This window comes from Lepidochelys olivacea (assembly GCF_965140295.1).
Source record: "Lepidochelys olivacea isolate rLepOli2 genome assembly, chromosome: 10".
Classification (NCBI taxonomy): domain Eukaryota; kingdom Metazoa; phylum Chordata; order Testudines; family Cheloniidae; genus Lepidochelys; species Lepidochelys olivacea.
This window is the reverse complement of record NC_140420.1, coordinates 72,541,635-72,565,908: the sequence shown is the minus strand read 5'-3', so window position 1 is coordinate 72,565,908 and position 24,274 is coordinate 72,541,635. Positions and strand designations below refer to the sequence as shown.

General features: G+C 47.5%; 1 protein-coding gene across 3 annotated transcripts in view; it reads right to left on the bottom strand.

Moving 5' to 3' along the window:
* The window catches only part of SV2B (synaptic vesicle glycoprotein 2B), a 113,096-nt gene that overhangs the window by 84,728 nt on the left and 4,094 nt on the right, over positions 1 to 24,274 (bottom strand). The window contains exon 1 of one of the 3 annotated variants that reach the window (XM_084640604.1): positions 14,686 to 14,850. The exons of 1 other annotated variant lie outside the window; for it this stretch is intronic. The gene's annotated coding sequence lies outside the window, so the exon portion shown is untranslated. Of the gene's footprint in view, positions 1 to 7,197; positions 7,410 to 14,685; positions 14,851 to 24,274 lie in introns of those variants that run through there. One more of the 3 variants, XM_084640605.1, reaches the window with a different exon arrangement.

Genomic DNA, 24,274 nt, shown 5'->3' with positions numbered 1-24,274 from the left:
TAACTAAGAAACATTCTTACATGCAATTACAGGGCACCCAGATGGCACAGTGACGTACGGGCACATACTGATAATTCATAATAAATAATAAATGCAAGATCTCATTACTTGCATTAGAAACACTCTGTTTCAATTTGCCAGTCTCATGCCTGGAGAAAGCAAAAGGCAACAACCCCTGCTCCGGAGTGAGATGTGACTTTGAAGTACCCTCCTTAGCCTCTCCGCTGTCATCAAAAGGACCAATGAGCACCAAGTGGGGAGGGTTCGGCAGGTAGACACCTGCCCCGTAGAAATAGACACCACACATATTTCACACAGTGTCCCCAAACAGCCTTCAGACAGCAATGCTGGGCTGAAGTCAGGTCAGTAACTCAGAGGCAAAGGGCCCCGCAACCCCCTTTGAGTCCCTGGAAACTTTGACTAATTGGCAGGTGCAGCTTTATATCAGGCTGAGAAGTCACTGGAATGCCTCAATCTGTGCCCGCGTATCAATAATTTAACATGCCATTGAAAAAGGATCTTAATTAAAAGAAGTCAGATTCCTGAGATGAACCAGCCCAATTAAAAATACACGTAGAACTGTCGCTTTTGGGCGGCAAATGTACCTCGTTCTGGTACAGTTAGAGACAAATACTTCATCCGCAGCGAGGCCTGGTCTTTACCAGTGCCCATCTACGTTTCATCAGGAGGTGGCACGGGGCTAGATTTCCAAGTGTGCGGCGCCCACACATGATGTGCAGAGGTCTCCGGAAAATCTGTCCCCAGTTGTGAAAAAAATCTGAACTCCAAGTCCAAGGCACAAAGCAGACCAAAAGCCAGCTCACCTTCAATGCGGGCAGAGAGACCCCACTACAATTAAAGGTGCATCACCCAGAGGACAGCCTCTCTTTTCAGTTACATTGCTACATACTTCACAGGCCCGACCCTGGTCTCAGTTACACTCGTGTACATCCAGAGGAACTCTGCTTACTTCTCTGGATTTACACTCAGGTGACTGCACTCAGAATCGATCTACCTGTCTGTCTACCTAGGCATTTAAATTGTGCTACCATGCCCATCACCTTAGTAACTCAGCAGCTACAGACAATGGTGCCCTAGAAAAAGAACACCGTTCCATTTTTAAAACCCATATTCCTTTGCAGGAATTCAGTCTGAATGCAGTACATTAAAGAACTCCTGAAAGATCCCAGGGCCACTGCCCAAATCCAGGACTGGCCTCCCTGTTCAGTGATTTTGTTAAGGTGCTGCTGGGGAGGGCAAGTGGGTGGAGGGTACACTGGGAGAGGTTACATGTGAGTTCAGGAGGCCAGAGGCTTGTAAGTCTTAATGAAAGCAGTGAAAACTAGGAAATCTGCCACAGTCTGACCACCTGTCAGAAAGGGCAAGAGAAATCCCCCTCATCTGAGGCATGCTGTCTCCAGATAGATGCGTGGCGGGGTGTTTGCATGTGAGAGGGTAACAGACAGCATGTGTGGCCGCAGGGCAGGAGGACAGGAAGGGTGATCCATCAGATCCCATTTGGCTATAAAAGCCCAAACCTCCAAGCAGGAACTATGTTCAGTTGTTCACTGAATCTGGCTGCAGCAGATGGGCGCTATTCCCACTGGCAGTAGAAATATACTGCCAAACAAAAACTACATACAGCCCACACAAAGAGTCAGAAAGAAAATCTGTTGCCAAGGGGCTGGTTCCTGTGTCTGTTCCATACTTTCCTCATTCAACACGAGCTGATGGGGTTTTGCTCCAACTCCCACATCTTGCAAAAAATCAAAGCTCACCTTCAGGCAGAGCCTGGGGCTGGAAAATGACATGTTGCCATGGAAATTATTTGGTGTTCTTAGCTATGGAGGGTTCTGCTAGGTCCAGCCACCCTATCCACCTTTCCCCTAGCCCCATCTGCATTCCCGCTCCCAGGCGGGCCTTATGTTTCATTGGCTAAGGGTGGGTGAGGTGATGAGCAGCACTGACTGGGTCTGCAGCGCAGCAGAAGCCAAAGTCTAAAATCTCCAGCACCCAGTCAAAAACCGATGAATTCCTCCTCCTTCCCAACCCACCTCTCACAAGAGCCACCGTGAGCCAGAACAGAACATCAGTCTTAGGAGCTGTACTGAATTATGGATTTGCAGTGTTGTTGTAGCCGTGTTGGTCCACACCTCCTACATTCATTTACTTTCCTACCTAAAATCTCTCCTGTAGTTTCAATTATATATAGCATTCTCTACTTCCCCTGCTAGGGCCTGCTAGAAGGTGTTGTTCTCGTGTTGCTGGCATTGAATGGCTGCTGTCTTCTACCCCTGTCTTTGAGTGGTGGCTGAATGATTTTGCAGCCACAGAGAGGGAGAGAGCAGAGTGAGGCCCTGGCCAGGTAAAGGCTCTTTGGCATCCTTACAAACGAACTCTGCTTAGTGTCAGAGTTTGCAGTAACAGTATAACAGCTTGAGACCGAGGTTTTGCTTGACTCTTGAGCCCCCCTCGCTCCCTGCCCCAAACTGAACCCAGAGTACGTGCCTCTTCCAGCAATTTTCGACAGGGAAAAGTCATCCTCAGCAACAAAAATCTCTTCATCGCTTTCCCTGGGGAAGGCCAGGGCTGGTCCTAAAGGAAAATGGCCAATCCAGGCAATTCACTGGCTGATATCGGAGATGGTAAAAGCCAGTCCAGGTTATGAAGCTACACATTTTAGATGGGCCTAGAATGCTTCCCCTCAAAAGAGGGGGTTTCCATATCTTCTCACTAAGCCTCAGTCCTATTCTTAGATGTACACCGTTGCTAGTTAAATCAGTCACAGCTGCACTTGCCCCTCTCCTGGCTGTTGGGCGAGCATGTCATCTTGCTCTCCCTCCTCACTTTATTTCCTCTCTACCCCACTCTGACTGCTGCTTCACGCCTCATCTTCCTACCCAGAATACAGAGAAACAATGTGCATGAAGGTGACCATGGAGGCAGCCAACTGTAACCTTCCCCCCCCACCCCAAAGGGGGGAAGAACTAAAAATGATCCTGTGCATCTCTGCATGCATGGTCTGTGCATAAAGAGTGAGCGGGTTTAAAAGGAGCCAGGGCACACAGAAGGGAATGGTTGGGGCAGTGAGAATTCTGCCGCCGATGCAGCGTAAAGAGCATCACCCAATGAGACTTGAATTCCAGCAACGTCCCAGCAAAGGGGTAGAGGACACCTTTGCAGACCAGCAGCCGGCTCGACCTTTAATGAGGCAGCCACAAAAACATTAAAATACTTTTCACCTCTGCCACCCCCGTCCATACAAAAAACACCTGCTTTGCTTTTCTCCTGCAGAGATGAGACTAGCACGAGGATGTGTCAATCTACAGCTACAGGGAGCACATATCTGAATGCCACTTTTCACTGTGCTGCTAGTAACTTGGATTTATTAGTGGGTTTTGCAGTCAACACACTAACTAAGCGCCTATGGTATACGTACCTATGAAACCTCAACACCTTGGTTTTCTGTGTATCGAACCTTTAACCATCAAAGAATTCACTCTGTGTGCCGAGGCTTCAGCCATTTTGTTCCCCTAGTTGCTGCAGCATGTTTCACAGGTGACAGGCACGTGCTGCTCTCTCATGGCGACTACGTTTGTTCTTTTTTGTACTCAATCCTCAATGGAAAAAGTGAAGTCAGTTTAAAGTGAGAGCAAATGGTTGCCCTTTGGGTATGGAAAAACACAGCAAGGCCAAATTCTGCTCTCGGTTGCACTGATTTCAGTGAGACTGAAAGGATACCTCATTGTTTCATTCTCATACTGTCTCCTTATTTCCTTGTACTACTCCTCCCCACCCCCCAACCGTCTGCCTGTCCATATCCATCTGTTGTCTCGCCTTATATTTAGATTATAAGGTCTTTGGGATAGGGACTGTGATTTTGTTCTGTGCTTGTACAGTGCCTGGCACAATGGGGTCCTGGTCCAGGACTGGGCTCCTAGGTGCTACCATAATACAAATAAATAATAATAACAGCAATAATGTCAGTGAGAGTAGAATCAGGCCTATCTGATACACAAAACAGCCTGGAGCCTGTATTCCCTAGGGAGGCAAAACTCACATTGAAGTCAACTCTAATGACTGCAGGATCAGACCCAGTGAGGGCTTTCTGGTACCTTGAGTTTAAAGGTGACTTTCATGCTAGGACAAGATTGAAAAAAAAGAAACATTTATACCAAAAAAAACCAATGAGGGATTTTTCTGTGGCCAGCACTTCCTGATACGTCTGCTCTGGTGTATCTCTCTCCATCTCCCCCTTTTCACTAGTGGCTCTCCCCCTTTCAGCCCACCCCTCTCCATTTTATCCCATCCCCAAGTGAAGCTGCAGTCCCATCCCCGCAGCATTGCCCTCCACAGTCATACAACATGATAATAGAATCGTGACTTTGCTGGAGGAACAAACAGGCTGAGCAGATGGGCTGTGAGGGAAGAAGTCCTCATTTAAAACACAAATAGCTTGTGATAATTTAGCAGATGTGGTAAAAAAAAGAGAGAGAGAGAGAGAGAGAGAGAGGAATGAGGTTATTGGATTTATATTTATGTTGAATAAATGTGGAAGTTTTCCCCACTGTAAAGTTTTTTCTTTACAGTTTCTCAATTACATCCTGTTGATGGGCTAAATATCCCATGGTATCAATGCACAGTACCACAGACCTCCACTGGAACTGCCATTTACTCTACTGTGTTCTTTGTTCAGGACACCTTGATCTCACAGGGAAGGTTCAAGACTCTGCCGTGAGAGTGGTAGTTTCTGAGTGCAATCGCTGATCATCATGGGTAGATATTTAAAAGGGGACAAATCCATCCATTTTATCCCATTTGGCTATATTAAAAGACCAACCTCCAAACAGGAGTTCTGATTGGACATTCAAGCATCTGGAAGACATCAAGTTGTTCCCATCTGTATACAGGAATATGTTCCCCAAACATAATGTAATTGCCATCAAGGAAATATCTTTGGGATGCTACAAATTACATACACACACATACACACACACACCCTACCGTAGCATTTATTTGACTGGCCCCCTGAAAAAGAGCAGACCTTGAAGAGTTAAAGACTCATTGTCAGGTAAAATTTGGCCCCAAAATTCCAGTTCTGAGCATGTATCGACCCTAACACAAAGAGGGATGTTTCCAGGATTTTTTTCACTTTGATTTTACAACTGCAAGATGTTCTTTTAAAAATAGAGTTAACCTTCCTGTGCAGCACCTGGAATCCCAGCAGCATTGCGGGATTGGAGAAACTGACTAGGGGGGAAAAAAACAATTGAAATTGACCATTCTCTTTTCAAAGTTCAAGCAGAGAGAAATTTAATAAGTAAACAAACACCACACAATAGATAATTAAAAAATGAACTGGATGTATACATTCCTCCCGTTTTTATAATTTAACTAGGCACGGGAATTAATTGATAGAAATTTCTAATTTTTAACTCGACAGTGTCTTTCCAAAAAACACATAGCAATGAAAGATTTATGCTCCTTTAAAAACCAAGCCTTGTGGTTCCATTACAGGCAACAAGGGCGGTTCTCTCTGGGACATACACACGGCTCAAATCACTTAGAAACCTTGCTCTGCAGTCTTTCCGTTTGTTCAGTGGCATCATAGAGGAAATAGTCAAGGCCCACAAATACCTCAGTCTAGAGTTACTGTGCTATCCCCCCATTGTACAGCATCTGGATGGCAAGAGGCATGCAGACCCTTCCACTTTTAGTGCTTGTTCTTCAGCCGTTGTTCCAGTGCTATTTTATTGGTGGCTTTGATACAAAGACTGTTACTTTGAAATATGTCTGAAGCAACCACCCAAGGGCTCAGCAAAAGTCAGCTACCTGGCAGAGCTGGATCTTTAACTAAAAGTTTAATGTAACTGTGCTGGAAACCATAGGGAAGCTCCAAAGTTAGTAATTAAAACAGGGGCCCTCCTTAGTGCAAGTTTCACTGTATGTAGAAACAATCAGAAGAATGTCTGTGACAGAGGGAGGTGGTTTAATTTTTGTGAACAAACCAGTTTGGCTGTTTTCTCTAGGCAGATCTTTGTTAACCCTAATCTCAGAAACACAGAAGGAACCCATCTTGGAATCACCAACCGAATGCTTTTACAAGCCCTCTCACAAAAGTGTCTCAGGAACTCCTGGACCAAGGCACCAGTTTTAGGAAGGGATCCAGAAATGCTAAGAGGGTCAGTGCTTTCCATCTATTAGCAGAATCATTGAAGATGCATCATCATGCTTTTCATTTCCCTCCTATCACTAGAGGTATATTAGGGACAGACCTTTGCTGACCCAACACAGCCAGACTGCTATTAAGAAAAAAGAAAAGGAGGACTTGTGGCACCTTAGAGACTAACAAATTTATTTGAGCATAAGCTTTCGTGAGCTACAGCTCACTGTTCCTCTTTAAGCAAATGAGGCCAAATTCACCGCGGAATAACTGCGCTGGTTTCACTGGAATCTGGCCCAGGCTGTCTATCAGCTCAAGAGCCCTGTAAATTAAACCAGTTCAATGCCTTCAAATTCAAAATAAGCAGATGTCTGGGACATTGAATATCTCACAGATCTGCTCATAGTTTTGACTAGACTCTCATTTTTGTCTGCAACTACCTCACTGCTTCTCTCTATATTTTAAATGCATCCGATACTGGGGAGACCAGTTCCAGGGAATAATGCCGACTTTGCTTACCAGGAGAAAGTTTAGCACTCAGGAAAGCTGAAGGGCTTTATTTCTCAATGGAGAGACACATATTCATAAATGACTTTCCAAAGCCAGTGCTATGAAAGGCATCAAATAGAAACAGAAGCATTCCACAAGCTACACCCACAGAACTGCATGACAGAGAGTGCCTTTTAGGTCTGGCTGTGGGATCTATCTAATAACCATACCTAATTGGAAAAGGCACATAGAAACACCCATAGAGGGAAAACATAACGTCAGCTACTGCCTTGTACCTGGCTAGGTACTTCAACTGCCTTCATCACTGTATGATCTGACTAGCTGGAAGCCATGCACTAGTGGTAAATAAATTGCTCTAATAAACATTTGCTCCTGGAAAGGCTTCCGTCTAAATTACATTGACTCTGTTATTTGTCCATCTCTTTCACAAATTCCTCCCCGCTCTGCCGTTTATCCCTTTAAGCCTCGTCACTGTCTGTAACCAAATGCCCAGAAAGGGGACCAAATGGAAAAGCATTTCTTACCAGAACTAGGAAATGTGTCATCCCAGAATCACCAGCCATTTGCCAATCATTTCCCCCACTGCTCTCAGCTACAGCAGCCCCGGAAGAGTTGCCTTTGCCACTAGGCTGTCACAAACTGGGGATTAGGAGTAAATGCTCTGCGAGCCAAGCCGATCATCCCACTGCAAACGGAACAGAGCCACCAGCAGGGCACGAGTCCATCAGCCACCACAGAAAACATACACGCCAGCAACAAAGCAGGTAGAGGATAGGGAGACTGCAGACAGAGTGGGAGGGCAGGTGGGGGAGGGAGCCAGGCAGCCGGAGATGCTGAAGTGACAGATGTGTTGACTTTAACTGGAACAGGAAATTGATCATGCTCAACACAGAGAGAAAAAGACAATAGCTGATATTAAAGGCAGTGGCTGTTTGCACTCAGTGGCCTTTTCTTCTCTCGGCTCCAGCGGGGCATTTTGGTTTAATTCTAGTTCTAGCACAAAAGAGCAATAACTGGCAGCCCTGACTCTACCTGTCAGTCAAAGCAAAGCAAGTACTGATGTTGCCAGCCGGGTCTCAGAGGAGAGTTAAACAGGTATTACCCTTCCAACAGCTACTTACGGGGCCAATCATGGATTCCTTGCTCTAATCAAACTCCCACAGAAGTTATTTATATGACATCATCCAAATTACTTCAGTAAGAGTTGGACCAAAATACTGAGTGCCAGGATAGGGCACAAAATTTGTCTTAATTTTGGGAAGAGAAAATGTAATAGGACCAAAATGCCAGATTTAGGTTTCTGAGGAAGTACAACGAAGAGCTGAGAGTATGTTAAACACTATTTAAATGCATGAACAATGGTGTCCCTTGAGAGAATTCAGTTCCCCATGAAAAGATCAGCGTCATTCACCACAGTTTAACGCTGATGCAGCTGAAGCCCTCTCAGGCCCTGGGTTTCTAAGGATGGGCTTGTGGGATAGCAACTGCACCCACAGCCTGTCACTCCAGGATCCGACAAGAGTTCGCTTTTATTGTCATCAGAATTCACTCCTGGCTGAAACGACATAGTAGCAACGTCAGAGGCCAGTGGTGAAAGTGCAGAGAGAAACTAGGGGAATAAAAAATGTCTAGCCATTTCCAAGTGAAAGGAGAGGCAGAATAAATACATAAATAAAGGATAGTGGGGGAGGGGTGTAAAATGAACCCTACACCTGGGGGGCAGAGGCAGAACCCCAGCTCACATAAATCCCAGGGGAACTAACAATAGCCTGGTTTCAGAGTAGCAGCCGTGTTAGTCTGTACTCGCAAAAAGAAAAGGAGGACTAGTGACACCTTAGAGACTAACCAATTTATTTGAGCATAAGCTTTCATGAGCTACAGCTCACTCTTCCAAAGAGTGGCCCTGTTGCTGCTTCAGAAAAGGATCTCCAGTTTCAAGTGAATGTAGTGATGGCAAAAGGAGCTGGCCTGATAGCCCTGGAGAACCGAGTCACGTATCCCTAGGACACGGACAAGATGTGCAATGGCAGCGCATCCATGCCTGTCACCCCACCAAAACTCTGACCCGGAGGGTCCACCCTTAGAGGGGAGTTTATTCTCTATGGCACATTCAGTCTTTGTAGTGAGAAAGTCAACAAGGGACCCTTTTTTTATGCTGACATTTGTTCACTAGGCACCAGACTGAGACCCACCGGCTCATTGCACAGGAACCCATCACACAACTTGTGGTGAGAAGGATTTTCTTTCCCTAATGCCACCCAGTCCTCCTGACACCACATCCCAGCCTTTCCAACCCCCATCTTTTCCCTGGTTGTGTCGCCTTCCTGCCCCCATGCTGCCAGACCCATCATTTAATATTGATAGTGATTCATTCCCACTCAAGACAGATGGGATGGACCTGCAGACCCAGGGCTTAGTTTCTATAGCCAGCCAAAGCAGGTCAGATGCTGGCAGAGCAAGGCAGGTCAGGAACAGCTTCCAGACGGAGAGCGATGCACCTGATAAGCAACCCAGGGAGCTTCCCTTCCCTGCGTCAGAAGAAATGGCATGTGACAGGGAAGCAGGAATACTGTGCATTGGGAAAGGGCTGCTTTGTGCCTGTCATCCCTCCCTTTATCTGCTGCCGCACTCAGCTCCATGTTCTTTCTTAATGGTCACCCCTTGACGAACCATGTAGCATTGCACGTCACTCCTGTGTCACTGCGCATCTGGGCCGTGAGCAAGCTCTTGGAGGGACGCACAAGCCTGCCAGCAGCAGCCTTCCCTCTGCCATCCTCCTGCCATCTGTTGCCCGCTATGTGTTCATAAAGCCAGTCTATTCCACGGTGGCCTCCTGGTGCGGGGGAGGCCTGGTGAGGAGTTTAAAGCGGTCTAATCCCCAGGCTGGATAATTCACGGAAAGAGGATTACCTGCTCTGAACAGAGCCCTTGCCTAAATATAGACTGGCCCTTCCTTTTCATTTCATCTCATCTCGCACAGCGAGATTTCCCCCACTCCACTCCCCCAGCTAGACCCAGAGGGCTGATTCTGTTCTCGCTTGCCGCAGAGTAAATCCAGAGAACCCCGTTGTAGTCAGGGCAGCCACACCAGAATAAAACCAGCGTCAGCCAGAGCAGAACCAGGTCCCTAGTCAGAATGTCAAAGCCAGCATGACGGATGCAGTGAAATCCCCAGATGCGCACATTCCTACTGAGAAAGCAACTGACTAAGCCATGTGGTGGTTGTTCGTTGGGGCCTCAGGGTGCGTACTTGGAGTCCATAGTTATGGTCTAGAAGATGAAAGCTAACTCCTGGGGCACACTGGCTATGTGAAATTACAGCGTAGCGTGCTGTGCACATTATGGGGGGGGGGCACAGCCTCAACCCCACTCTTGCCCCCTTCGTGCCAGGGTGGCGGGAAAAAGGCGCTAAGCCAGGTCTACACCATCCCCTCCTCACATGCACCATCATAAGAAGGGTCTTGGGGATGTGGCCAGGGAGGAGGGTATGCCAACGTGCTGCTGAGCTCCAGCAACCTCCAGCTGCCTCAATGCCCCAGTGGGGACCGTTGGAGCCAGTGTAGGCTAGAGTAGCCCTGAGGCTGTCCTAAATTGCACCGACAGACAAAGTTGACCCCCTCCGGACTCCAAGACCAGGAAAGCACAAAAATGATGGAAAGCCACCTTTGCCTCTCTGCTGTCCACCCAGCTCAGGGCCTGCATGGAGTAGACCTCAGCTGCATGGAGTAGACCTCAGGGTCAGGACCTGGGAGTGGAAGATCGGTTAAGGAGCTGCTTTTCCCTGCGATCCCAGACCAAAAGGGGGAGGCAATTATTTGACTTGTGATTACAAGTCAAATAGCTGCCTCCCCTCCTGTGGGAGGGGGTGACCTGGCTGTGATTACAAGTCAAATAATTGCCTCCCCTTCTGGTCCCTTACTTATTTATGGGAATAAGAAGAATACCATTTGCAGTTGCATGACTTAGGATAGAAACATCTCAGAGAGATCAACCTCCAGGCAGCAGCCAGCCACTGACTGCCTGAGGTAGGAAGGAACTCTCCCAATATCCATTCGGGAGCTTTACAGCCTTCTTCTAAGCATCCAGTGCCAACCAATGTCAAAGACAGGATACTGGACTAACTAGACCACGGGTCTGATCCAAGACTGCAATTCCTCCGCCCTACAGCTCTGCTCCCATAGCAGGTGACCAGGCATGGAGCTGTCTCTTGCTGCTGGCCGGAGTACGCTTGTTTTGGAGGAGAAGAATCAATCTGTGGGTTGCCTGCCCCTTTGGTCCCCGCAGCAGAAAAGGGGATGAGATTAGGGACTGCCGAAGATATTATTGTAGGGCTCTTCAGCTTAGTTTTCCACCATGTTTCTTTTCTTTACAGTGAAGGCTGGCCCTGCAAACAGTGTATTTCAGTGACTCAGTGATGCCCCTCCATCCCCTTGCCCAGACATCCCAGCCTCCCTGTTCTCATGGTATCTTTAGTTCACTGCTAAGGCTCCTTTTTCCTTGCAGGACTTTAAGCTGCCGTAACATTAAACTGCTCATTAGCACGGGAGTAATTCCATAATTTTTTCAGGCGAAACCTTTTTCAAAGACTCAGCTCCTGATCCGGAAAATTAATTTGGGGAATTGACAATATGGGAAGCGGGATCCCTCGGGCAGAGTCCTGGGCTTCCCCTGTCAGGACTGTTTGCAGTCCTGGGATTTTGTACTGCGGCCAGAAAACTATTCAGTGTCAGTACTGAGCAGCGGAGGGAGAGTCTGTGTCTCTCAGCACTTAGTATGGAGAATAAGAGTAGCTTAAATAGTGGCCCTACATATTATACATCAAATAAGAGCCAGCCCCTTCACCCCGTGCTTTCTGCCTTTTAACTCCAAATACCCATTGTTCAGAGGCGCCATTTTACCCTAGGATTTGCTGGATGGAGTGGGCAGGATTACCACAGGTCACATGGGAGATGGGGGCTTAAAACGTCTCCACTGTTCTCTCCCTTCTGCCTGCCGTCCTCCACCCTTCCTCCCAGCTCTGGATCTATGGTCTGTTCTTGTGGCAGAATGTACAAGAGGTAAACACATACCTCCAGACCTGTGTGCAGCCCTTCTCCAGCTTCCTGGCAGTCTCCCACTCAAGTATACATACACGCTCACAACCCCAGGATAATAAAGGCCCTGACACGGATGCTCACTCCTACCTTAGCATAGTGCACTCTCACTTTCGTCCAAGTGGTTTACTGCACCCCATGAAGTGTCTGCGCTCACACTTTATGCAGACTGTCAGTTGTGCATACAAACTCTGTGTATATTTGCACCCAGGGGATGGGTCCATGGCTGCTTTTGGGGCCGCACCCTGATGTGCACTTACAAGTAGGAGTGCAAAATCAGAGCCTGCTGGAAGAATTCATGAACGTGGGCCCCATCTTTCCAGATCACTTCCCTGAATAAAGATCTGTCTGAGGTTGGCCTCTGCATTGCAGCACGTCACAGACCCCAGACAGATGCAAATAACACATCACCTTCATGATGGGTGCAAATAACACGTCTCCTGCCAACTGAGGGAGCTGAATGGCAAACCAGATAAGCATCTCACTGCCTGGTGGCTTTCTGTTTGTACAGCAGTGACCCTCTGGTAACATTCCCAGGGTACCCACAATAATTGTTTCAGCCCTTTCAGAAAAACAAGGGGCATCACCTCAAGTCTCATCTCCAGCCATAGGTCTTTGGACATCAGCCTTTTCCAGCCTGGCTAAGGAAAGGAGACCAGCTTCTACCATGGTGTGCTATTTTTAAAGGAGAATGGGCGGTCCTAGTAATGCTTCCAAGAGGTCACTCTTATATGGTCAGAATTCTGGAGAAATGCAACCCAGTCTCTGGCATCTGCTCCCAGCCTGCAGAAAACCTGCTGAAAGACCCCTCAAACTCGCTGTAGAAAAGAAGCATGACACAGATTCATCAGTTCTGGGTGGATAAATCCCAAACAAATGCAATCTTTCCTTTTGGCAATGGACTGGTCTCCAGCCAGCCCGGGGAAATGCAACTGGGGAATCAGACACTTGTTACAAAACCTTGTGAGGTGCTGAGCAATTCCTGCAAGTTGCTGGATCCTCTGCACCCATGTTGACTTCAGTGGGAGCTGAGGATGCTCAGCATAACGCAGGAGCCAGGCAAGGGACGCTGGCAAAGCTGATGCATAAACCCACATATCACAGGGCAACCTACATTTCCAAATACCCCTGCACAAGGAAGGCATTCAGGGAAGGCTGTAAGAGACTTTTCATTCTTGTAGGCCCAGGTGACCATCAGAGTGACACATCCCAATGGCCCTTTGCTCTGCAGTGCCCAAAGCCCATCTGTGAGGAGCCAGTAGAAGAACAGGGTCCTCCTGCAGATGGCCCAGGACTGTAGAGAATCCTCAGATCTGCAGGGCTTGGGGGCAAACACTTTCCTTTTTCCACTGAAGGGTGGAGGGCGACCCTGCTCCTCCCAGCGGAAGACTCTGGAGGAAACTCTAGGCGGTCTCCTCTCCTCAAAGCCTGCCCATGTATCCTGTGGGAGGGGGTTACCTGTCTGGATTACAAGTGATCGACAGGGTAAGCTGGCAGCCTGATGTGAAATTCTTGCAGAAGTGGTAGAGTTAATTGCCAGCTGAGGAGCAGGCATGTGGCTGGGTCTTTTCACCAGGAGGTGAACAATGCAGCACTATAGTATATTAAAATCTGACCAGCCAAGCAATGGGATTAACTCTTTCTCTCTCCTCTTGCAGGTGACAAGAAATAGGAGCCTGGATAGGTACGGCTTGCAGCAATTTTAAAGCCCTGCCAGGAACATCCCTCACTCCCTACCTGCCTTTCATTTCTGCCTAGGCTTTCCATGGGAAGAAAGCCCTCTGAGCCCATGTATTCAGGTGTCATGTGAAAAGCACCTGATCAAAACCAACCCGGGGTTCCCCTTTGCACACAGGAGAAAGCGCTACAGTCCGGGTCCCCTCTTCCCTGCTCTGCTACAATCACTCTGTTGGTTTCCTCAGAGCCATGGGCACACGTGTCAAGGAGCCTTGTGATGGATCCAGTTCATGCCTATGGTTTTTATGGGATCTCAGTATGAGGGACTGTATTACTGCAGTCTGTATATGAAAATCTCTGCTGAACAGCACCTGTCCCCAGACACATACACATGTACACACACACACACAGAGGTTTATTTAACCAGATGAGCTGCGTCAGAGAAACCAAGATATATTACAGCCACAGTTCAAACTGAAAATCTTTACCTTGCCCTCAGTGGCTGCCTTTATTCTTTGCTGACTGAAGTGACCAGCTGCTGATTTTAGTTTGAGCTACATTCATGATCCCTTGAGGTAGACAGGATTATTTAAAGAGGACAATTAACATGCGGATTTGCTGTGTTGTGCCCGGGGCAGGGGAGAGTGGGGACCCTACAACCCACACACGACTCAGCCAGATGCAGACAAACACATCTGTACACCCCCCCACAAGCATATACAACACACCCCACTTATACACACCTCACGCATGCACAGCCCGCCGCTACACCCTCTCCCAGACACACAACATCAGCAGGTATTTTAATTGTCCTCCTAAAATAACCCTGTCTCGCTTCAGTCTGGGCACCTTCAACGTAGCGAAAACTACAAACTGCAGCTCATTACCACTCCCAGGAGAGGATAAACAGAACCAGGGAGGGAACCGGTGTTAGTCTGAATTGTTTTGGTCTTGACTGCTCTGACACTGCTGATCTAGTTACAATAACAAAGTACCCTACAATCCCTGTTACTTCATGCCAGCCAGGCTGCTGAGCTCGTGCCCTTGAGCCTCCTCCTTTTCAGGGACATTTTTCTTTTGTTTTATTTCATTTGGTTTCCCTATTTCTTCACAGCCCTCAGCTGTTAGCCAGGCACTCAGCTGACTAATGTTGGGAATCGAGGTTCCCACCAGCCATTAGCTATCCCTGTAAAATGTCTGTTGTCTGTTTCTACAATAGCAGGAGAAATGACTTGCTCTTACCTGTAATGTGAAGTTATTTGCTTCTGCTGCTGCTCTGCGCTCAGTCCTGCTCCGGAGTTCCAAGAAAGAGGGCTGCACTGCACAGGAGTCTCCTAGAACAATGATGCAGTCCAGCCAGCCAGTGCATGTTACTGATGCACTAGAGGGGATCCCAGCGGAGGGAGAACAGGGCTGTGTCATACCTGCATCACTGCCCCCACAGCAAGAAAGAGAGAGGGAGGGAGGGAGGGAGTGTGCAAAGACAGAGAGAGAGAGAGAGAGAGAGAGATTTCAAGGCAGGCAGAGAGAGAAAGGAAAAGCTTGTGTAATTTAATCAGGGTAATAAAGTAACCAGACCTCCGCCTGAACATTAAAGATTTTCTAGGAGAGTTCTTGGTTACACAGGGGAATATGTTTACTGTTATAACGCAGACACATATTTTGGCTCTAGACTTAAATAGGATTCAGGATGTTTCCTTGCTGTTTTATTTGGGCGACCACGTTATTATTTCCTCCACCTCCATATCTGGTGTTGCTGGCCACCACCACATCTGGAGCCATCTTTCCAGGGGTGGCTCTCGGCCCAAATCGGAGAGGCTGTTGTTGTTGTCTGCCACGTTGCTCCACTGCCAGAGGAAGCTGTCCAGCTGAAAGCCCCTTCTGCCTCCAACATGCCAGGGAGAATCTGGGAGGCCAGATGATGCTGTGCCATAGGAACCCAGGCCCGCTGTTGGGAGTGCCAGGCAACCAGAAGACAAGTTCCTTCCCCTGGTGAAGGGGAAGACAAGAGAAATGGGGATGATGGGAGCAAGAAAGTGATAAGGAGACTGGGAAGGGACAAACATGGGGCATCAACCTGCTCTACTGATTGGGAGACAGGGCACAGAACTGTCCTCACTTAGGCAAGGAGAAAGAAAAGGAGGACTTTTGGCACCTTAGAGACTAATACATTTATTTGCGCATAAGCTTTGGTGAGCTTGAATGCATCCGATGAAGTGAGCTGTAGCTCGCGAAAGCTTATGCTCAAATCAATTGGTTAGTCTCTAAGGTGCCACAAGGATTCCTTTTCTTTTTGTGAATACAGACTAACACGGCTGCTATTCTGAAACCAGTGCAAGAAGAGCTTCACTGTATTGCTCTGGGGTTGGGGGTGGAAGGGAGCAATTCTGCAATTACCCTCCAAATGGCCTCCAACACTGAAGGAGTAGCTGACCCTGTGGCACTGCCAAGCCAGATAGCGCCTGGAAGGGCTGCGATCCATCATCAGTGGTGGGGGGGGAATCTGCCTTCACCAGCTGGCTCTCCACTCCCAAAAGTTCCATGTAAGCTGAGAAGAAAGCCTCCACATTTTGGATGCTTGTCTACATTGAAACTCCAGAACTTCCACCCAGAGCTAAAACTTCACAGGCCTCTGTGCGATACTTGAACCCATTACCAATGCTGGCCTCCCCTTGAACCTCATCAGCAGAGGTATCTTTGGTCAGTCACCACCTACCTCCTAGAGTCCCACTATCGTATCGCAGCTCAGCAAGAGATCAGGCATGTGCCATGGGGATGCTAGTGTGTGGAACTCACTCCCCTCCTCCCCCCCGATCTTTGTCCCAGCCCATCCTCTTGTGGAAAGAGATCCTCAGCAGATCCAGTGTCAGGTAACAGAAGGAAAGGTTTTGACAGAGGAATAACACACGCACAGACTCCCTGCTAGCTCCTGGCTGCACAGAACGAGCTGCCTGTGCCCTCACAGAGCCAGAGGGAGACAACGGGCTGCTCCCGGACGGGGTTTCACCACAAAGCCCTAGTTTTAAAAAAAATGCCTTAAAGCCACCCCTCTCTATTGCATCAGGCAGCATGGCCTAGTGGAGAGAGCCCTGGGCTGGAACACAGGCGAGCTGGATTGGTCCCTGGCGAGCTGCATCACCTTAAGCCAGTCACTGCACCTCAGTTCCCCATCTGTAACATCGGGTTACTGATACTACCCTCCTTTGTGAAGTGCTTTGAGATCTATTGATTATTAATTTGACCACACCCAGCCCCTTCCCTTCAAACCCTGACCCTCCACTCCCTTTTGTTGTTGTTGTTCTCTCTCTTTTGTCCTTTATTTTGCAGCTGACTCATTCTATTCATTTCATCTGATTTGAATCTAAGGGACCAATTTTTTTAAAAAAATGCCTCCCTTAGTACGGCTGGGCCTGCAAACTATATCCAGCTCTGATCGTTTGCAGGTGCAGTTTCTGGGACTGGGCACACCAGGTGTGTTGAACCCCCAGGCACCTCGGGGCCTTGCCGTTTTTTGCACCCACCCATTTAGAAACAGAGCATTACATTTGAATGTGCAGTTCCCTTTTATTCTCCCGTGTGTGCAATGCATTCGCTTAATTTGCATTTCTTACATTGCACAGCGCACTGATCCCTTTGGAGTGGGGGTGCTTTAGAAGTTAACTGATGCTCATTACTAGGGCAACAAAAATGATTAGGGGACTGGAACATATGAGTTATGAGGAGAGGCTGAGGGAACTGGGATTGTTTAGTCTACGGAAGAGAAGAATGAGGGGGGATTTGATAGCTGCTTTTAACTACCTGAAAGGTGGATCCAAAGAGTATGGATCTAGACTATTCTCAGTGATAGCAGATGACAGGACAAGGAGTAGTGGTCTCAAGTTGCAGTGGGGGAGGGTTTAGGTTAGATGTTAGGAAAACTTTTTCACTAGGAGGGTGGTGAAACACTGAAATGTGTTACCTAGGGAGGTGGTGGAATCCCCTTCCTTAGAAGTTTTTAAGGTCAGGCTTGACAAAGCCCTGGCTGGGATGATTTAGTTGGGATTGGTCCTGCTCTGGGCAGGCTGTTGGACTAGATGGCCTCCAGAGGTCCCTTCCAACTCTGTTATTCTATGATTCTATGATACTATTAGAAGCAAAAGGCTAGGTCACGAGGCCTTTAGACTAGAGAGCAGTGTTCTGCAACCCACTGGGGGCCATTTTGTTCCCATGTCACTGTGCCTCTGACTTCCCCAACGCATTCATTTCTTGAAGCACATTCAGTCTGTTTGCATGTCATCTCCACCACAGCCTGCGTGAATCACACGCAGAAAGTGCAGCACCTTCTGTAATTGATATTTTCCTGAAGCCAGCTCTTGAGTTGTCCCAGCCATGCGCTCCTAACTCCATTTTAATGCCACTCAGAAGAAGGCTGCCTGGAAAATAAAAATCCAGGAAACATTTTCCTCCATTGCATTGTGAGCATCATTGTTTCCTACTTACACATGCACTCCAGGTGGGAATGCGAAGCTACTGTCTGTGTTAATGACTGCCAGCGGGATGCAGGTACCTCAAAGAGCAAAGCACAGGGGCAAGGACAAGGACAGCCCCATTTTCTCTAACGCCATATGGTACTTGCAGGGAACCTGATTCTGCATTCCACATGGACTCTCTCGGCTCAGTGACATCAAAGGGAATTTGAAGCCCACAAAGAGGGCAGGCTGGGGGCCCGAGGTCTTTCTATTTAGCAGTGTAAGCCAGAGAAACTATTATAAAGCCACTGAAAATCAATTATCAACACAACTGCTCCTGGCAGATGATCTACTCCATTTACTTCTGCACCGAGGAGAGACAAAGGTATCCTCAAAATATCACTGCCAGAAGCACCGCTAGGGACTCAGGAGCAATGTGGGTGGCACAGCCAGGGATACAGGGACGCGGCTGGAGGTATGGCTCAATCATCCAAACAAAGCACAGTGCCACAGCATGACCCTTAATGCTGCTCAGGCTCTTTTAAGTAAACGTGGAGGGAATGTTAATGACAAAGGTCTGTGTCATTCCTCCCCATCCCAGCTAACCCCTCGCGCCTTTGAGACCCGTGTTCCTACTCTGGCAACTTCTCTTGTGACCGCACTCCTGGGAGATGTATTAGTCCTGTGTCTTTGCTGCACAACAAAGCAAGTTTTGTGCCTGCCCTCTACCATGTGAGCTCAAACCCTCTGTGAAAACCTACTGTGGAAACAAAGGCAGCAAAAGAAGTTAAGTGGCAGCTGAGTGACCTCCTGCTCGTAGCATGTCAACCAAAAGAGATAATTAGAGCAAAAGTATGAAGCAGAAAACACAAAGGCAATGCGTATTTAATGAACCCACTGTCACTATCACTTATACTCCGGCATACTGCAATTAAACATTACGCGATGCTCATAAGCTGTAAGCTGCTAGGGGCAGGGGTACTTGGCCTGACTCTTAGAGGTGCTGAGCCCCCTAAATCAGGGGCAGTTGTACGGGCCGTGTCTTAACCATAAGAGTAGCCTAAAATTCCTCCTTACCTGTAAGGGGTTAAGAAGCTCAAATAACCTGGTTGGCACCTGACCGAAGGAACCAATAGGGACAAAAGATACTTTCAAATCTAGGGGGCGGGGAGAAGGTTTGTTTTGGGTTCTTTGTTTCTGTGGCCATTCTCTTTTAGGACTGAGAGAGGCCAGACAGAAATCCATCTTCTCCAACCCATCCTAATCCGAGTCTCCAATATTGCAACCAGTTTCGGTAAGCCAGGCAAGGCGGATTAATTTTGTCTTTTGTTTTATGTGAATTATCCCTGTGCTAAGAGGGAGGTTTATTCCTGTTTTCTGTAACTTTAAGGTTTTTGCCCAGAGGGGGATCCTCTGTGTTTTGAATCTGAATATCCTGTAAAGTATTTTCCATCCTGATTTTACAGAGATGATTTTTACCTTTCTTTTTTTAATAAAATCCTTCTTTTAAGAACCTGACTGATTTTTCCATTGTTCCAAGACCCAGGGGTTTTGGTCTTTGATCATTTTGTAACCCATTGGTGAGGATATTATTCTCAAGCCTCCCCAGGAAAGGGGGTGTAGGACTTGGGGGGATATTTTGGGGACGTCTCCAAGTGGGCTCTTCCCTGATTCTTTGTTAAATCGCTTGGTGTTGGTAGCGGACCCGGTTTTAACCTAAGCTGGTAAGAATAAGCTTAGGGGGTCTTTCATGCGGGTCCCCACATCTGTACCTGAGAGTTCAGAGTGGGGAAGGAACCCTGACAGGCTGTCTGTTGTGCATTTAGCAAATCGTATCTATGTATAATCTTAAATCTTATTTCTGTGAAAAAACATAAAGGTTAAGAGACAGAGGGATGCTAGTTTGCATTTCAGACAGAGAAGGCCAGGGAATCAAAACCACGCAAAGCCCTGAAATTCACCCAATTCCTATCTGTTTCAGCGTTTACCACTTTCTCTTTTTGTAAAAGGGCACTAGCTTTCATTTAAATTAAAAAAAAAGCAAAATTAGCCCATTTTATTATTACAATTACAGTGGGGATGTGGTAGCAATCCCAGGCACAATCAGGGGCCCCAGTATGCTATATAAGCTCAGAATAAAATACAGTGCCTGCTCCAAGAAGCTTATGTTCTGAGGCCCCGATCCGGCCATCACTGATCATTTACACACGAGTGAAATTATTCAGCTGTATAACAGGATCGGGACCCCATTTAAGACAAGCCACAGCAAGTGGGTGTAGCCATCAGGAGCAACAGAGGAGGGAGAATGAGAGAAACAATATTAGTAGCAAGTAGCTCAGCAGGCCATTCTGCCAATTTTATTTAATTAATGATAAATCACAAGATGAAGAAGCTAAATGTGAGAAGTCCTTCCTGGCCACCACCATAGCTACTCTGTTAACGTCTCCCGGAAGCATCTCAGGAGATGCTCTGAGAAGGGATTTGAAGGAGGGTAGAGGCTTCACCAATGAGCTCAGAGAGGATGTTTCACATACAAGGGGCAGCGTGGAAGAAAATGTGACAATGCTTGGGGGAGAAGAGGTCAAATGGGTGGCCAAAGCTGCCACCGTTGGTGGAGCAATGCGATAAGATACAAGGCGGGGGTGGGTGGGGGGCTAAGTTGTGAAGGGCTTTAAAGATAAGGACAATAACCTTGTATTTGATGCACTGGATTGGGGGAGCCAGTGGAAGACTGAAAGGGGGTGGAGGGTGACACGGTCAGAACAGAAAGCTAGGAGGATGATTTTAGTAGGCGTAGCTTGAATGGAGCAGAGGGAAGGGCAGGAAGACCAGAGAGGGGAAGGTATTGCTATAGACAAAGAGGGGAGATGATAAGGGCCTAGAAAACAGAACTGGATATAAACCAATAGTTAGGGTGGAAAGTGTCAAGCAGCCAGGCACCACTTCTACATCAAGAGGCTGGTAAGGCACACACATCCCCCAGCCCATATTATGAGTCAGTTCGGTTTGGACTGAACTCCTCACAGACCCTCCCCACAATCCCCAGGCCAACTGCAAGCCTAGCAAGGAGACACGTAGGGGAAAAGCAAGGCCAAAATTGGGTCACGAGCCACCCAAAAGTTGATTCTGCTCCTACCAACGCAGGCTGGTGCTAACTCAGGCAGTCAGATGTTGCAAGAATTCCCCCCGCCCCAGGAGCAGGTAGATTGAACATCCAGAGGGAGGCATGGTGGGGACAAGCTAGTGGCACACAACATCCCAGGGGCAGGTGTGGCACATGGGGTCCCACAAGCGCTCAAGGGTTGACCCAAGTAGGAGTGGACATTGCACCATTTTCAAGGTGTAGCAGTTGACGCATCCAGGCTCGGTCCCTCAGCACCCTGGAGCCGTTCTGCCTGCTGCTAGTCTCTGCTGGCAGAATTCTTACAGCCCCTACCACTCAGACGCTAACCCTCACAGTCCCACCTCCCAACACTACCACTATTCATGAAACTCTGCTTCAGAAAGCCAGAGTCCAGCCTTTACTATAGGGAATAGTACAGGGCAATGTTGGATTGGATTCACTGTTAGACTTTAGCAGGAGCAGTAGTAGTAAAGACAATGATGAATACAATGTAAAATGCTAGGTAAGTATAATATCTAATGATGTTTTTGCTGCTCATTTGCAGTCAAATACCGGTAAAATGCACGGGCTAAAAACTCTAGATGTCAGCAACGTAACTGTCGTTCATGTGCATGGGAAGTCTTGCTACCAAGCAATCATCACTCCCCAGAGCAGCAGCCAAATTACAAGAGAAAATCCAACGGCAATCAGTTAAATGCGAGAGAGCTAAACAAATCAGTGCCCTGTGCAGCATCGCCATCCAGAGGGAAGAATATCAACGCAAGAGGTTTCAGGGGAAAATTATCGGAGCTTCAAATGCTTCACAAGATTACTTGGGGGTTTCGCGTGTGCTTCAGAACTTACAGCTGAAGAAATGAGCACCTGAACCCCAGCCCTGTGATGGCATTACTGCCATGCAATGTGCCCTCATGCCACTAGCATGTAATGAGACCCAGTAGTACGGTGCAAAGAAAGTATATTGGAACACGGGTTTTGTCAGAGTGCATCAGAACACTGCTCCGTTAACTGCTCCACCCCCCTCTCAATGGCCAATGCTTCAGATGAAAATAACTATAATGCACTTGGCCAGTTGCTCAGTGGTGAACATGGGGGAAAGGATTCCTTCCTGACCTCAAAAAGAAAAGGAGTACTTGTGGCACCTTAGAGACTAACCAATTTATTTGAGCACAAGCTTTCGTGAGCTACAGCTCACTTCATCGGATGCAGATGAATCCGATGAAGTGAGCTGTAGCTCACAAGAGCTTATGCTCAAATAAATTGGTTAGTCTCTAAGGTGCCACAAGTACTCCTTTTCTTTTTGCAAATACAGACTAACATGGCTGCTACCCTGAAACCTTCCTGACCTCAGTGGTGATCAGGGTACGACCTGAAGAATAAAATTTGATTCCCTTTTCGTTAAGTTAATCTGCTGAATAGGAGCAGAGGACATCTCCAGAGAGGGACAAACAATGAGGAAAATACTGGGTGAGAAATTCATCTGAACAAACTCTGCATTTCCCATTGAAATGGTGAGCTTTTCTGACCCTGTTCTAAGACCCCCCTTTCACAAAGCTTAATGTTAGTTCCTTAAATCAGCCCATCAGTTTCCCTTTGATATGACTCCCTGATTGTCACAGCAGCCAAAGTAACGCTCTGCATGTAGGGATGTTGATTAATCGCAGTTAACTCATGCGATTAACTCTAAAAAATAAATCGCGATTAATCACACTGTTAAACAATAGAATATCAATTGGCCTGGGGTGGGGAACCGTGGCCAGTGGAAGCTGCGATCGGCGGAACCTGCGGATGCTGCAGGTAAACAAACCGGCCCGGCCCGCCAGTGGCTTTCCCTGACGGGCCGCATACCAAAGGTTGCCAATCCCTGACTTAGGAGTTTCCCTCCGCCTTCAATAATAGCTGGAAAAAACAGAAAAAGCTTCAGTCTCCAGGACTTTGAACCTCTGCTGGCTTCTCAAATATAGCAAACAGCATGTATAAATTCCATAATCCAACGTGTACACTCACTCCCTGTGCACCTGATAAGGTCCACAGGAGCACTGGCCTCATGCTCTGAGCACCTTGCAAATTCTTTTAAAGCTGTAATAGAATATAAAGTGTTTAATGTGGATTTGGCTTCCCCGTGGAACCGCAGTTGGCCCAAGGGGTTAGAACTCCATCTAATCCTAGTGCAGAAAAGATGGTGGCTCACGTTCGGAACCTGGAGCAGGGTAATGTGGGGGGGGGGCGAAGGACGAGGACCATTAATGTCTTGGGACATATTAAGGGATCCAGCAGTGGTGCACCAGGAAAATTGGCTGATGGAGCGATTTCAGATGATCTGAGAAATGGGTTTTAGGGACCAGCAGATATTTTTTTACCACTCAGACACTCAGGTTCCATATTCAGGGATTAAATTCTAGTATGGTCATGTTTGTACTTTTTTCGAGAAGAGTCTAAAATAAGTAAGGAGAAGAGAGAGAGAATCCAGTGATCACAACAGGTTAAAAAGAAGAGGGGTGGGGGAGAGGGAGAAATATCAACCTAATATAATAAATACCAGATCTAGGGTACCCAACTCATCCCAGCCTAGCTTTGGGAATAGTCTTCTCTCCCTAAACCAGAGCAAAGGCTGCCCCTTTCGCTGGAAAATCATGTTTGTTTGTTTGAACCAATTCTACCTTAAAATAATATGGGCTTAAATGACGAGAGAAAAGGTTCCCATGCTTGGACTCAAAAACAATCCTCTGAGAGGTTCACAACCCTTCCCCCCCCCCCCCAAACTCTGCCAGTTCTTCTATTCCTAGCAGAAAGGTGAAAGGAGAGTAAAGAGCCCATCGATTTGTAGGTCCATTGAAATCGTTGCAGGCTTTGGGCTGGACATGGAGTGCTATGCTATCCTTTCTACAGCAGATGGCAGCAAATGAACTGGGTTTGGAAGAGATACAGCCACTTTCTACAGCCGAATGCTCTGTCTTCCCGTGCCCAGGCTGTCACTGCTTAATGTTAGACATGAAACAGGCCACAGTAAATTCATCAAGTTCATAATAACTTCAATACACTTCCAAAAAAGAAGTGGAGCTGTCTAGGTCAGTAATGCATCCATTCCATAATAACCTACTAGGACACAATATAATCAAAAGGTTAGCAGCTACAGTAGTGTGGGAAGCACCATATTACCATGTCACCAGATGGCCACAAGCCGTTATTTCTGTACATTCGAGTCGTCTGGATGGGCCTGTCCTAATACACAGCTGTCATCAGCCCTCACTAGCCCTGTCTC